This window comes from Dasypus novemcinctus, chromosome 9 (genome assembly GCF_030445035.2).
Source record: "Dasypus novemcinctus isolate mDasNov1 chromosome 9, mDasNov1.1.hap2, whole genome shotgun sequence".
In the NCBI taxonomy this organism is placed as follows: Eukaryota; Metazoa; Chordata; class Mammalia; order Cingulata; family Dasypodidae; genus Dasypus; species Dasypus novemcinctus.
In genome coordinates, this window is record NC_080681.1 from 116,957,661 (window position 1) to 116,973,474 (window position 15,814).

Genomic DNA, 15,814 nt, shown 5'->3' on the forward strand with positions numbered 1-15,814 from the left:
TCTGGAGCTGTGAGAAAATAGATTTTGTTGTTTTACGCCACTGAGTTTGTGGGAACTTGTTAGAGCAGCATGGGAAAGTGATGCACCAGGGCTCCCCGGAGGGGGGGTGTCTGTGAGTGCGGAGCACCCCAGAAGGAGGCGGGCAGCAGAGCAGCGCACCCCAAGCCTGCACAGGCCATCAGCTACCTGTGCTCCCCCCACCAGCGCTGCCTCAGCCTGCGAAGAGAGGCTCATCATTTATTCATGGGCATTTCGGTTCCTGGCTCAGGCAGAAATTGCTCCATATTTCCCAAGGCCCTTGGGGGAGACCTTTAGGCATTGGAGATTACAGCGGGTGAAAGGGCCCCCAGGTCTCAGGCGGCCCCCACTTCCCAGTCAGATGCCACCCACCACAGCCCTTGGCCCAGCCTGGCCCCCCTACCCCAGGGTGGTAGTGGGGGGGGTGGGCGCAGGCCCCAAAGCCAGGGCCAGGAGAGGGCTGAGAGAGGGATTTGGGGAGGGGGGAGGGGAGGAGGGTGACTGGGCCCACTCAGCTCAGGCCGCCCAGTGGAGGGAGCCACAAAAAGACCTCCCTGGGGGGGGCTGGTCCAGCTGGAGCTGGAGGGAGGAGGGGCTAGGCCCTGGCCCAGAGCTAGTTTCTGGAACAGCAAAAGCCCTTGTGTGCACACAGACCTCTGGGGGTGGGGGAGGGGCACACAGGCGGGGGGGGGGGGGGCGGGGCCCTCACACACAGGGAGGGACAGCCAGACACAGCCCCAGAGGAGGGCACCAGGAGACACACATGCACGTGCGCGCTCACACACATGTGCACACTCACACGCACACGGGCACACGCACGTGCACACTCACACACGGACACACACGCACGTGCACTCACACACATGCACACTCACATGCACACGCACACACGCTCACACGCTGACAGCAGGGAGCACACCGGCTTCCCCGGAACACCGTCCTAGCCGCCAGGCTCAGGCTCCCTGGAGAGAAGCTGCATTTGCCCCCTTGGAGGGCAACAAGGGGGGCCACCCTCACCAGAGCTCAGCACCTCGCTTCTGCCCTTGAACAAACTGGGACCCGCCCTTGTCAAAGCAGGGGCCAGAGGCCTCCGTCCTCCTCGTTTGGTCTCCTACCGCCTCTGCCTCCACGTGGGGTCCACACCTGGGCTGGGAGTTGGGGGTGTGGGGCACAGGCACGGGCACTGCCTCACCGAGGGAGAACTAGTGCCTCCCCCAGGCCTGCCCCTCCCTGAGACAGGGGACACAGGACCCACCATCTCCCGGCCCCGCACTCCCCAGGCACCAGGTCCGTGAGTCCCGAGGACACCCCCAGGTAAGTGCTGTCCTCCCGGCTCACATGCGAGGGAACTAGGGCTGGAAATCTTAAGTAACGCACCAAAGAGGATGGCAGAGCGGGAACTGCGGCCCGAGCCAGCGAGACCCTTCTCCTCCCACTCACCTATTTTATTCCGTCAGCTCATATTTATAAGCGCCGACTGTATACCTCGAGAGATGGGGGGTCCCTGTCCACTTGGAGTTCCCCAAATGCCTGATGATCCAGCTGTTCCCGCAGATGCAGGGGCATTAAGGGGAGGCCTGAGCCCTGGGGAGACCCAGGGAGACTGGTCCCTGCTGGGGGAGGGGGCACACGATCCCTTGAACCCTCCCCCCCCCACCTGATCTTTTGGGGTCAGGCACCAGCATCTCAGGGAAGAGGAGGGGGCGGACCCCACCCCACCTCCAAAGTCCGTGATGGGTCTCGATGGGCCCCAGCCTTCCCCAAGCCGGGGCGCAGGTGGTGGGGGCCCCCCCCGCACATGGCGCTGCTCCCCGGCCCCACCCGGCCTCCTCCCCTCAGCAGGAGCCCCAGATAGGGCCCAGCGCCATCCTAATCTCCACTGAGAAGCGTCCCCACCCTAAGCACTTAAATATACAATTTACTTGAAGGAATTATACACTGCCGGCTGCTTTTAAAATAGAGAAAGGCCCCCCACGGCACTGTTTCCTTTCCTCAAGTGGCGTAATCTTCTGCAGAGAATCTGTCCTCTCCTCTAATTGCACCATCTGTGCTGGGAAGGACTAGGGGGCTTGGGGGTGGGTAATCGTTTCTTCCCCTCCAATTTTGGCTTTAATTCCACATCCCCACCTGCAGGGCTCTTGCTGCGAAGCCTCCAGCGCTGCCCCCACCGCGGTCGGGCGGCTGCTCAGGCCCCTGGGTCTCGGACCTCCCCCCCCTCCCAGTGTGCATGGTTTTAACCCATCCCATCCGCCCCTGCCCTGCGGTAGACTCCCCTGCCCCAGACTCGGGGTCAGCTCTACCCCTCTAAGTTCTACCGCTCGTGGAATCTTCTGGAAGCCAGGCTGGATATGCCCTCCAGTGACCGTCTGTCCTTGGGGAGCATAGACTTTTACTTCCGTCCTTTAAAAAGACTTGAGAAACCAGCTCCTCTCTCCCGTCCCTGTGATACTCTTCTGGGTCCTGTGGACCAAAACAGACCCAGGTTCTGAGCCAGGCTCCCCGTCTCCCAGCCGGGTCACCAGGCAAGCTGCTCAGGCTCTCTGAACTTGAGTGAAGCCCAGCATACCCTGTCTCCTGGCCACCGTTCTTGGTTCAGGTTCCCCCTGAAGCAGACGAGGATTGGGGTACAAGGAAGTGGCCCCAGGAAGCATAGCAGGGAGTAGGGGCAGAAAGTCAGTGTGGGGTGCAACAGGGGCCAATCTCTGGGACCCTCCGAGAGGCTCACGGTGCCCAGCCCAGCACCACGTCCCCCACCCCCACGAGGGCAGGCCAGGAAGCTGGGCTTCGGTCCACCAGCACCCCCTCATTGGCTGGGGGTGCTCCGGGAGCACTGACACTGCCCACACCCCAGCATGTCAGCCGGACAGAGATGCAGGGCCGGGGGAAGGTCTGCAGGTAACCCCAGGTGAAGCACCCACACCCCACCCCTGCCTTACCTCCCAGCAAGGTGGTAGCCAGCACAGCACCCGCCTCCCCCTGCCTCCACACCAGCAATTGGCCTCATTGAAAATTCTGATCTCATTAAGTTCAGGACAAAGGGCAAAAAGCTATCCTGTGAGCGTCAGGTTGGGTACTGAGTGTGTCCCAGCCACTAGGCCACCACCGTCCACCTGGATGGAGGCCAAGTCACCCAACGGGAGCCGGACCGGGGCCCTACTTCGAGCTGGGTGGCTCCAAACAACAGATATTTATTCTCACAGAGTTCTGGAAGCTAGAGCTTCAAAATCAAGGTGCTGGCAGGGCCGCGCTCCCTCCAGGGCTTGGTGGCAGAATTTGTTCAAACCTCTCTCCTGGCTTCCGGTGGTGACGGTTCCTTGGCGTGGAGACCCCTCTTGGAGACCCCTCTCGGGCCGCTTCCTCCATCGTCACACAGCATTCTCCCTGTGTCTGTGCCTCTTCTTATAAAGACCCCTTACCCCAGTAGGACCTCGTCACTCCACATGCAAAGACACTATTTCCCAAAAAGGCCCCATTCACAGGGGCTGGGAGTTAGGATGTCAACACATCATTTGGGGGGAAACAGGTCAACCCACATCACATGACTAGACTGGCTTCCCTGCCCCGCCGGCCCCGTGTCTGCCTCCCACCCGGGGCTGACCAGGCCCTGCGCCATCCCCTGCTGGGCAGGCCGGCCCGCCCTGGGTGATGCTCCGCTCCTCTCCACGCCCAGCCAGCCCCGTGCTCTGCTGGGCCTCCTCTCACTGCCGGGCAACCTCAGCGACCCAGCAAGGCCTCCACCTGGGTCGGGAGGCAGTTGGCATCCTATCGGCACCTGCTCACCCCAAAGCCACCTCCCTGCTTCTTCCTGTTCCAATATCCACACCCACCTCCCCTGACCCTCGACTTCATGGGGGTCTGAGCACCTGGGTTCCAGCTCTGGGTGGGACCCAGTGGGTTCAGGGTTCAGGACAGGGAGGCTCATGCTGCTCAGACCAGCTCCACCCCTTTGTCACCCGCATCGAGCAGACAGGCAGACCTGCGGCCCCTGTCACTCGGCCCCTTGAGGTGCCGCAGGATGTAGAGAGCGGACTCCTCGTACTGTTCTACCAGGGGGGTGGGAACAACCCCCCAACTCATCCTTACTGAGGCTCTGCTTTGTGCTGGGCACCACCATCAAGCCTGGGGTTCCAGCGGGGAGCAAAGCAGACCAAGTCTCACCGAGCTGACTGCTGGTGGAGAGAGGATGTATGGTGAAGCCAGACAAGAAACAAGGAGACAAGTCATTTCGGGTCATGGTAAGTGCTCTGGAGAAGAAAAACCTTCTTGAGGGAATGATGTGATACTGTGACCAGTGGGGATGAAGGGGTAGTGTGTGGCCAGATGTAATATCGGAGGCCATTGGCTTAAGCTGAGGTCCAAATGCTGAGGTCTCATCCAGACAGGAATCTGGGGACAAAGAGTTCAGGCAGAGGAAGAGGAAGCAGCACGTGCCAAGGTCCTGAGGCAGGGATTCTGGAGGTGTGTTTGAGGGGTGAGGGTACCTGACTGTTAAAATGGTCTCAGTTTGGGATAAGGCCCCATGACAACAGGTGCCAACCACACCTGCATTCCAAGGTGAGGGGTGAAACCGCCCTTGCAGGATTGGCAGGGGAGGTGGCTGACAACCAGCCCGGCAGCCCTTCACTGATCGCAGACCACCCACCTTTGGCGTAAAAGAGGGTGGAGAGGCCTGAAGCTGGACAGGGGCACTTAGGGGAGCTTTTGGGATTCTGAGAGGCCTCCTTCCAAGGGTGAAGGGTGGGGTGCCTGCCCTTTTCCTCAAGGTCCCTGCAGGGGTCTTCAGCAGGACCACAGGAGAGCTTGCTGTGTGCCCCAGGGGGCTTAGGGGGTGGGAAACGTAGGAAAAGTCAGGCCAACAATGTGGGAGAGTAGAGGGGGTACCTAACACCTGATGCTTATCAGGATAAAGACCTACAAGGGACCCGATGTGGGCCACAGAGAAGGGGCTGCTGATCAGGAGGCCCCAGGAGGGCAAGGGGAGCTCAGTGCGAAGCAGCTGGGGAGGCACAACCGGACCAAGGCCCGAGTGAAAGCGGACTGGGCAGCCAGAGGAGCTGCAGCCGGGATCCCCAGGAAGGGGGTGGAGCTCTGGGGAACCCACAAAGGCCCCCACAAGAGAGAGAATGGGATTTAAACACCTGCCAAGCCCAGAGCACACCTGTGTCAGCGCACTTCAGGGCCTGCCCTCGCCTCTCCTTTCCTCCTCCCGCTGCCCCCGCCCTCTAACGCTAAAGGACTCAGAAGCCACGGTCAGTGATGGGGAGGGGGCCAGCAGAGCGAGGTGGGGACATTGCGAGGCCTGCCTTTCTGATCCCCAAAGCCCAGGCTGAGGGGCAGAGAAGCCTCCAGTCCAATGAATGAGAAGTTTCCACTATTAGATGGGACTGGTCGTTACAGCAGGGACCCGAGGGCCTCTCCTAAAGCCACCGGAGAGGACTTCCGTAGAGCCAGATCCCTTCCCAGGGCGGCCCCCAGCCCATCCTATTGCAGGGTCCCGGCCTGGCTCAGGCCTAGCCTCCAGGCACCTATTCCCAAACTCAGCCGGGGACTCCAAGGGGACATCTCGCTGCCACCCCAGGGAGCAATCCCAGCGTTGAGCTGTGACTGCCCCTTTAAGAGCGCCCGCCCCCTGGCTGCTAGTAATGGGCCGGAAGGGGCGGGCTTGCCCTGTAATGTGTGCACTCTGCAGTTACAGCCTCGATAAACAGACACACGCCTCCTCCCTCACCTCCCTGGAGCTCAGGGAAACAGGCGGAGCCAGGGTACATCAATGCATTAAGAGCAACAGTGGACCTCAGGTTCAAAGGTACCTTCTTATCCATAGGAATAATAGCCCCGTTTCTCAGATGAACAAACTGAGGCCTCAGAGAGGCAAAGTGACTTCCCCAAGGTCATCTGGTAAGTAGGGCCGCTGGGATTCTGATTTGTCAGGTGGTCTAAGGGACCCAGGCCTGGCGTTTGCACAGGGTTCCACTTCGTACGAGGCTTTTGAACTGGGAGGCGCCAGTGAGCCCTGGGCTCCACCGCTGGGCTGTGTCCTCAGGCAAGCCTTGCCCCCCTCCTGGGCTCTGCTTTCCCATCTGTTAAATGGAGGGGGAGTAGGGTGGAATGGCTACCCCAGCTGGCCGGAACCTTCTCTGAATCTTCCACCCACGGAAATCTCCCCAGGAACTCAATGGGCAAACCCCTTCCTCCCTAAATAACACGAGAGAATCTCTGCCAACTTCTGCTAAGTCCAAGGAAGGGCAGGCAAGGGGCTGCGGGGTCTCGGGCAGGGGTTAAACAGCCCGGACCTCCACTGCGCTTCACCCAGGTTCCACATCCCAGCCTAAGGCCCAGAGCTACGGATGCATAAACGTGCAGTCCTCAGCTGGGCACTCGAGGCCCCTGGGGCCATCCCCATCACCCACCCATTTGAGGGCCACCCTTGCCTTGTCAGAGCCACTGGCCTGCCTCCAAACTCCTGGGCTCTCCTCTGCACTTTTGCACATCTCTTCCTTCTGCCTTCAATGCCCTTCTCCTTCTAACTCCTACCCATTCTTTCAGACTCAGCCCCACATCACCTCCTCCAGGAAGCCTCCCAGAACCTCCCAGGCTGGGTAGCTACCCCTCCCCTGTGCTTCCAGGGGAACCTGGGCTTCTTAATCGGTTTCCCAGATGGTTTAATCTGCTGGGTTGTGAGATTCCTTAGCTGATCAAGCTCAGCCCTTTAGCTGAGGTTGTCTGTGCCGTAACCATCCTTGTTTTCCAAGGGTCTGACGGAGCACTTGTAAATGGAAGGGTGACAAGAAGGAAGACGGGGAGCTGGTGGGGACTTTGGAGACCCCCTGATCCAACCTCCCCGTTCTACACACGGGGAAGCCGAGGTCAGAGAAGGGAAGTTGCTCGTCCAAGGTCACAGGACTCCGAGGCAGCCGGGATGGGTGCCAGGACTCCCGTCTCCCAGCCCAATGCTCTTTGCACCGTGTCACAGTTTCCACTCAGCCCCACTCAGCCCCCTTGACAAGTGGAGTTTAATTATTTACGACGGCGCTTTATAGCCGCGGGTGAACCCACTGGAACATATTTTGTAAAAGTAATGAAGGCTCAGTAATGCGAGACCTCACTACAGCTCCCGTCACTAAATCTTGGCCCAGGAGGCGGCCAGACTGCGTAGGCATTATTTTTTTCCCCCCTTTTCTCTTTCAGAGAGAATTTCAGGACTTCCAGATTAGGGGTGGTTGCAGTACAAGGCGTATCCAAGACATTTCTTCTCATTTAGGGGAAAGCAGCCGGCTTCGTGGATCCAGAGTGTGAGTCATCGAGTGGGGAACAGAAGGGCATGTCAGCGGCAGGCCCCCCACAAGCAGCCCCCTCAGCAGTGTCACACAGGGAGGGTGGGACAGATGTGGCGACAGGGGCCGCAAAGAGAGACGGAAGTCCTGGGAGTTAGCGACACGAGTCTCTGCTCCACCTCTCTGGACCTCAGTTTCCCCATCTGTAAATTACAGAGGGGGAGGAGACCTTATCTCTTCTCTGTGCTTCTGTGATGTTCCCATTTTTCTCCTAACACCAGTAATAATGAGATGGTTTTCTCTTAAGGAGGTGCCCTGCTGCAGGCTTCCTTAGGCTATCTTGGAATCCTCCCAGCCACCCCCACAGGTGGACGTCAGCTCCATTTCGCAAATGAGGCACAGAAAGGCCCCGTGAATTATCCACGGTCACAGTTCTGGCAATGAAGCCAGGACTCGAGCTCAGGTCTTCTTCCTCTGGAGAGCTTGCTTTTAACCGTCACTCTCCAAGCTTTGCACTGGTCAGTTACAGTGGGCCAGGCTCTGAGGGGCACTTCACAAGCTCTGGCTCATTCTGTCCTCCCAACAATGGCAAGGTATGTTTCATCCTCCCCATTTGTAAAGGTTCACTGGGATCCTGGGTTTTGAACCTGGGTCTCCCATCTAACAAGGCAGCCTCAAGTCTCTCCACTCGATGTTTCTGTTGCCCCAGGACACTACGTTCCCTGGATGCTGGAAGCTACAGCTGAGTTGAGAGATACAAAGTTCAGCCTTGCCCCAAATCTCTGCAGAATAGAGATGAGGTGCAGATGCCCCAACTCGTGGCATATAACAGTAGGAGGCGGAGAATCACAGACTGGGCTGGGCAGATGATGGTGTTCTGAGCCAGACTGAAGGGAAGGGAGAGATGGGCCAGCAGAAGGATGGAGGGAGGGATGGGCGAGGTACACGGGCAGGGAGGGAGGGACACGTGGATGGAGGTGTACCTGGAGCACAGGATGATTGACAGGGCCTTAAACGATGGGATTTGGGGTGGGAGAACCAGGGGGTGAGGCGGCGGGGCCTAGACAGCGAGCTCCAAGGACAGGAGCTGTGGCTCCTTCATCTGCTGAAGCTTCAGAGCCTAAGACATGGGCACTCAACAAAGGAGGTGAGGCTTGTGGAATGAGATGACCCGGACTGCCCCTGGTTCTGCTACTAGTAAGTGAGCTTGAGTGCATCCTGTCACCTCCCTGGGCTTCCTTGCCTCATCTGTTTAATCAGAACCATCTCCCATGACAGAAAGTGCTACCAGGCAGCAAACTAAGTATATATAACTGAAGATGAGAGGCTTTCAAACCTCCTGGAAAGTCAGTTCAATAATTGAACTTACAAGACCATGCCAATATTTATCTCAATGCCAGAAAATTCTACAAGCAGCTAACCTAAGCACATCCTGCTGGATGTGGGAGCCACATCATTTTGCTTGGCCTTCAGGGGAGAAGGGAGAGCTGGCTGCTCATTCTATGTGGATATTACAGGAGGGAAGATTCAATCATTCATTCATTCATTCATTCATTCAACAAATATTTATTGGGCATGTACTATCTGCTGGCACTATTCTAGGCACTGGGGATACAACAGTGAACAAAACGAAAAGGAAAGAGAGGGAGTTGGGGGGCTATTACTTTGTAATGTGTGGGGGTAACAGGGTGGGGTGGTCCACGAAATCCTTTCTAATAAGATGACTCGAAGAAGTCTCTAGTGGAGACATGAAGAAGCAAGAGAATGAACCAGCAGATGCCAGTGCAAAGGGAAAGCAAGTGCAAGGGTCCTGCAGGCAGCACACCTGGCAGGACCAAGGAGCAGCCGGGACGCCAGGGGGCGTGGAGGGTGGTGAAAGGATAGAGAGGAGGAGAGGAGGTCAGAGCATGGCAAAGGCCAGACCCAATGGGACCGTAGAGGACAGTGGGGCTTTGGCTTTTACTCAGAGTGGGATGCATGTCATTGGAGGCTTTCGAGCAGAGGCTGCGATAGGCCATTGCCTTGAACAGGTGCACAGTGGCGTGTACATTAAAGCAGGCTGCGGGGGAAACCAGAAGCTGGGTGGGCAGGCACCCAGGTGAGAGATGATGGCCCAAGGTGGTGGCCGTGGAGCAGGTGAGAAGTGGATGCTTCTGGAGGTACTTTGAGGTCAAAGACAATGGGAAGATTATTTAGTGCTACTCTGGCTTATCCAAGGTCAATCTGACTTTTAAGGTCTTGACCACCAGGCCAACAGTTCTGTTAAAAGGAGTCCTTGACTGACCCTGGCATGCTCTCTTTTGACTCGAATCCCCCCAGGGGCTAGGAGAGAAGAGGCTTTTCCCATCAAAACTATCAGCCACCTCAGGGCAGGTGCGAGCCAGCTTGGAGGAGCTGAGAGGAAAAGCCAGCCCTGCTGAGCCTGGTCTAAGATGTGCTGAGCAACTCTTGGGGGTGTCAGGCATTCCTGAGGGGGGTCAGCAACTCACCAGCCTCTGCCCAGGGCCTATAACCCCAGAATGATATGCCCCCCACATTCAACGAACCAAAATGATGATTAAAATACTGACTGAAATAACACAAGAGTAATAAGAGCAAACACCACTTAATGCACATTTCCTAAGGGCCTGGCATGTGCTAAGCATTTTGCTTACAGTACCTCATATAATCCTCTGTACACTATGTGCCAGGTACTATGATCTCAGTTTACAGATGTGGAGTTGGAAGCTCAGATACTAAGAAATCAGCCTAAGGTCTGACAGCTGGTGAAGGAAGTAGGATTCACTCTTGGGGCTCCGGAAGAGCACCTCCAGCCCTGTGCGCTTCCTTGCTGGCCTGCTCTCCTCTGCTGGTCTCCCTCCTAGGGCTCAGTGTAAAGACCCACCTCCCACCATCACCTTCAGCCCTACTCTCCCAAGGCAGGGCCAGCCTTCAACACCCGCTCCCTCCATTCACACACCCGGTGCTAATTCCCTGCATCAAAGGCTCCCGCATTTCCCAACTGGAGCAGGGCAGCACAGGCCACTGGAAGCAAGCAGAATTTTTAAAGAGATGAAAACCAAGTTGGTTGGTTATTGCACAGAGAACCAGCTAGCAGCTGAGCAAGGCCCCCAGAAGAGCCCGGTAAGGAATATACAGTGACCGAGATGTTAGACAAAATGACATGCCCCACAACCATTGGGGCTTTTCTTCCAACCTTGGATTGCCACCTTGTGATGAGTCGGGGCTATGCTAAGTGCACACCCCACCAAGGAGAACACACCCACTTCAAGGGGTCCACCAGGACCATTTTACAGATAAGGAAACTGAGTCCCAGAAAGGCTGAGTAACCTGCCAAGGGTTGCACAGGGGTGGGGCTGAGGCAGGGTTTGCACAGTCCCACTGCCTCTGCCACCCCCTCTTCCAAAGACTGTTGGGCCAGCGGCAAGAGGAAACACAGCTTCCGGAATCACGTTCTCTCTGGTAGGTTAAACATCACACCTGCAATTTCGCTCTATTTACTTTCCACAAGCCCATTCTTTTCTTCATAAATCACACAGCGTCCTGCCCTTGTCAGAATCATCAAAGGCCCAATCAACCCTGAACACTGCGGCCCCTTCTCTGCCAACTTCCCCCAGACCCACGGCTTTTCAGGTTGGAATATTACAAAGCTGGTGGCAAACCAGCCCAGCAAGCAAGCGTTTATTCTATAGCGACCCAGGGGAGGGGGTGGGGGGAAAACCCTCCAAGTATAAGAAAAACCACCCACGGTAGCTAAATTCTGCCTGCCAAGCCTTTATTAGTGGTGATGAAAGGCAGCGAAAAACAGCACAGGGCTTTCAACTCCCAGGTGGGGGCTACAGTCCCAGGAATTAGTCATGTTTTGACTGGTAGAGTTATGGAATTTATAATGGAGGCCCTGGAGAAATTAAACACGGATTACAGCCAGCCCCCTCCCCCAGCCGGGGGCTCAGGCGAGAGCCGTGCTGCAGGGCTGCCGCGCACCCCAGGGCGCGATCTGCCGCAGGAGGCTGGCCAGGAGAGCTGGGTGAAGGCCGTGATGCCACAAGCGCCTGGCGACAGAGAAGGGGGCTCTGGGCTGCTCCCCACCTCCCTGGGGTCCTGTCTACCCCTTGTCGACTCCTGCAACCCTAAGCACCCAGCTGGGCTTATCGAAAGGACTCTGCGTCTTCATTTCCATCACTGTCATCCTTGCGGGGTTAAGTATCCTCCCCTCCCTGGAGGGAGAGATGGTCCGGGAGAGCTGGGGTCAGGAGAAGCAGCAGGACCTCAGGTCCGTCCAGTTAACTCTGACTTAATGAGGAGGGTGGGCCCCACCCCTCACACTCTGATTTAGGGCCTCTTGTCAACTCCAAAGATCCCTGAGAGGGGCTGTATCGCAAGACGCTAACACCTTCACACACACACACGTGAAAAAAGCAGATCTTAAACCTCAATTCAAGCACACTCTCAATTTTGTAAGAAAAAAGTAAATTTAAGTACACATAATATACATCTACAATAACAGTTTAATGACAATTTAAAAAAAAGATATTAACACCTTAGTGGAAAAGTTCATCAAAGGACAGGGCGGAAAGGAATGTTTGCTAGAAACACGCCTGAGCTCTTTGCTGGTGCTGTGCTGCCTGGGCACGGTTGTCCTGCCCTTGTTCATCCAGACAAGCGACTCCAGGAGAGTAAGTAGTTCATGAATATTCATTGAATGGATAAATGACTTTAATTCCCATAGCAGCCCTGAGAGGTAAGTACTATGATCCCCACTTTACAGATGAGGCAACAGAACCAGAGAGGCGTGGTTCCTTGCCCCAAGCCGCACAGCTCACAAGCCGGGAACGGAGATTCAAGCCTGGGTCTGTCTTACTCCCTCACAGGAGCCCTCTCCTCTCGCCCCTGGTTCCTGTTTTCACAGCAGGGACTGACTTCTTGGACCTGGAGCGCAAGGGTGAGCCAGGGAAGGGAGGGAGCGGGCCTGGGAGCTGTCCAAGACTGCCAGTGCTGAAAGAAGAGCAAACAGAGCCGAGCACACATTGTGAACCGGTGCAGGGCCCACTGTGCCCCCACGTGAGTCCGTATCACTCTCCCACCTTGGAGACGACCCTCTCCAAGTCCTGCACTCTGGGCTGCCTCTCCTGCCCCCACTCAGGCCCAAGGCGATGTAAAACTGAAAACTGCAGGCAGCACTCGTCAGACAATGAGGAGGAGGCTCTGTTGGCCCCTGAAACCCACCATAACCGCACGGCCCTGGACAAAGCCGGGCGTTCAGCCTCGCGTCGAAGGGACTGCCCGTTCTCACGACTGACAGCACCGCTCTGGTCTGCTCCTCCTCTGGGTCATCCTCCACGCTGCACCCAGAGCTCTCAGTCTTCAAGTGATGTCATGGCCCTGCCTACAATTCTGTCAGGCCTCTGCAGCGCCCTCCAGATAAAGTCCTTGGTCCTGGGTCTAGCACTTGATGTCCTTGGAGATCTGGCCCTGCCAGCCTCTCCACCTTCAAATCTCCCCACTCCCTCCCTCCCCTCACAACCATTTCCCCCAGCTACTCTAACTGTTCCATCTATTTAACTGGCCCCATCTCGGACTGTCAAAGACAACTATGGGGGTGCGGATAGAAACTAGGTTTTCAAACCAAAGGAGCAGCGCACACAAAGTCCTGATCATCTGGCAGAGTCACCTTAGGCATCACTTCCTACAGAAAACCCCCGTCTCCCTCCCCCTGCAGCCAGTCACCCCCTGCTCTGATACCTCTGTATACCAGATGTGGTTCTATCCCAACACTCAGACAAGGAAAGACATTAAAACACTCTTCAGAAAGTAAGCCAGTACTTTATTGTGTTTTATTAATTTTGTATCACTAGCACCTACCTGCAAGCAAGTAAAAATAAGCAGAAGAGCCGGGTTTTTGCCTAAGGAAGTGGTCGATAGACGCTGGTGTGTACAGAAATAACAGCTAGGCATCCTTTATGTGTCTGGCACTTGCTAAGTGCTTTATATTTGGTAGTGCATCAAAATCATACGGCAATCATCAAAACCACCCTAATGTCGCGTCACGGTTATCCCCATTTTACAAATGGGAAAGCTGAGGCACAGGAAGGTTAAGTAAAATTTCTCCAAGGCAATAGAGCCAGAAAGCTGCCGAGCAGGGATCCCTATCCAGACAGACTCACTTCAGAGTCCACCCCCTACTCCTTCCACCATTTGCCTCTCTAGAGAAAGGTGGGAGAGGCAATAGAAGCTTCTAGAGTCAGAAGGGTGCTCAGAGTTAACATCGGGTTCATGCTCAGCTTCTGCCAGAATCGTCTCAGGGAACTCGGGCATGCAAATCCCACACAAGCAAAACACAAGGGTGCCAACCCCAGCCTTGGCAGCAGGCAGAGAAACTGGCAGGACTGCGCCCTCTCGACTGGGGATGGCCCGCCTGGGGTCCTTCCTTTTGTCCCCACCGCCAGCCCCACCCAGCCCCTGCCACCCTCAGCTGCCAAGACCCTGCCTCCCACCCCCCTGCACCTGGCTGCCCCTGGCAGCAGCCCCAGACCCCTTGTGGAGGATCAGCCTCCCCCAGCTCTGAGCAGCTGCCAGGCCATGCCGGAGCCGGCAGGCATCTTCTGGGCACCACTCGCCGCCCTGCCAGGCCTGGTATGCCAGCAGTTCCACGTTAGGTTGATGGCCCCGCACAGCCCCACGGAGCTGCTATTTTTAATTTAATTGGAGAGTTGGAGGAGAGAGATGGTACCCAGCGAGAGAGTTTTAAAAGCTTTTGGGGTGGGGGAGGGGGGAGAGAAAGCAAAGTAAAAGTTCGTAATTATACACCAGGCAGCCAGATTTGATGCTTGAACAGAAAGGTTAAATGTTACATTCGGAATAAAATGAGAAAAAGAGTTCTGATGACAGTTGCCCAGAGCTAAATAAGGAAAGAAAATACCCCTTTGCCCATCTCTTCTCCCATTCTTCCCTCTCCCTTGTGCTCCTTCTCTGATCCCCCTCCTGCCTTTTAAGGCTCAGGTGTACACAAATACACAAGTTTCAAGCACGAAAATTTCTGCTCAGTATGTCAGCACCTTGATTGCTACCCAGAAGTAGCCTTCACTCAAGCCTGAAAAAATGACACTTCTGCATCTCTCAGACTGAGGAATCCAACAGGACCCAGAAAGCTGGGGAAGCAGTTTGGCACCACGGCAGACCTAGGTTCAAAACCCTCCTCTGGCCAGGGGCAGGCACTGTGGTTCAGCTCACCCAGTACCTATGTACCTCCCCTTTCCCTCAGCTACCTTTAAGCAGTGGGACAGAAGCAGAAGTCTGCGGGTGAGGCTTTCCTAAAATAAAGGGTTAGACTCAGGTGGCACGGTTGCCTTGTCCTTCCTTTTCCTGCAGGGAATACGGATGTGATGCCTGGAAGTGCAACAGCCATTTTATGACCATGAGGCAACATGTCTACATTAAAGGTGGAAAAATGGAAAAATAGAGAGTCCTTCATGATGTAGCTAAGCCACTGTTCCCCTAGACTGCCTTCTTGTACCTGAGACAAATACCTAAACGTTTAAGCCACTTTTAGTCTAGTTTTCTAGCTATTTCTGTGACAATTCATTTTTAGCTTGGCTTGAGCGTGAACTTGAGCAAGTGCTTAACATCGCTAAGCTTCAGTTTTCTTATTTGTAAATTGGGAGAAATACCACTCATTTCACAGTGTGCATGCACGGATGAAACGTGATTCCTTCTTGTAAAGCACGCACCACAATGCTAAGTAATTTGACAGCGGCTGCTGTTGTTATTGATATGTCCATTTACTAGAAGGGAGATAACAAATTATAACATTTTAAAATCACATCTCATATTTTAATGGCACTTTCTAATTTTCAAAGTCACTCCCCAGCTCTCATCTTAGTTCATCCTCAGCCCCAAATCTCTGAGAGGAGGAAGTAATACTCCCTATTATACCTGGTAGGCTCAAGAGATGAAGCGCCTTGCTCAGGGTAGCTCATCTATGGCAGGGCCAGCCTGCAGCTCAACTCTGGTTCCAGGTCCCCAGAGCCTGTGCTGGGCTGATTCTGAGCCATTCCACTAAAGAGTCGTTACTGTAGGTACCCACTTCTTGCCCTCGACTGCTCCTGGCCCAAGTCTGGAAATACAGTTGTGGCTGAGAGAACATGGTTCACGTGTTCAAACACGTGGCGAACTGCCTGCAGCCTCCAAATGCTCTGCCTGCTCTGAACCCTCAGGGTTCCTGGGACTTGGAGCTCTTAACACTGAGGAGCCAGGAGCCCCTTTGGGAAGTTCAGGGGAGCAACCATGTAACATAGTGACTGAGAGCCCAGACTGAGTTCAAACCTCTCTTCTGCCACTTACCAGAAAAATGTCTGTTAAATAAATAAAAGTTGTGGTTTCTTTCTCATATTAGTCTGAGTAAGCAAATAGCTGCGTTAACAAACTCTTCCACATCTCTGGCTAAATGACTGATTCTTCCTCCTGTCCCAGCCAGAGCAGGGTGGGGATGGGTGTGGGCTTGGAGAGGAGGCCCGGTGCCACCC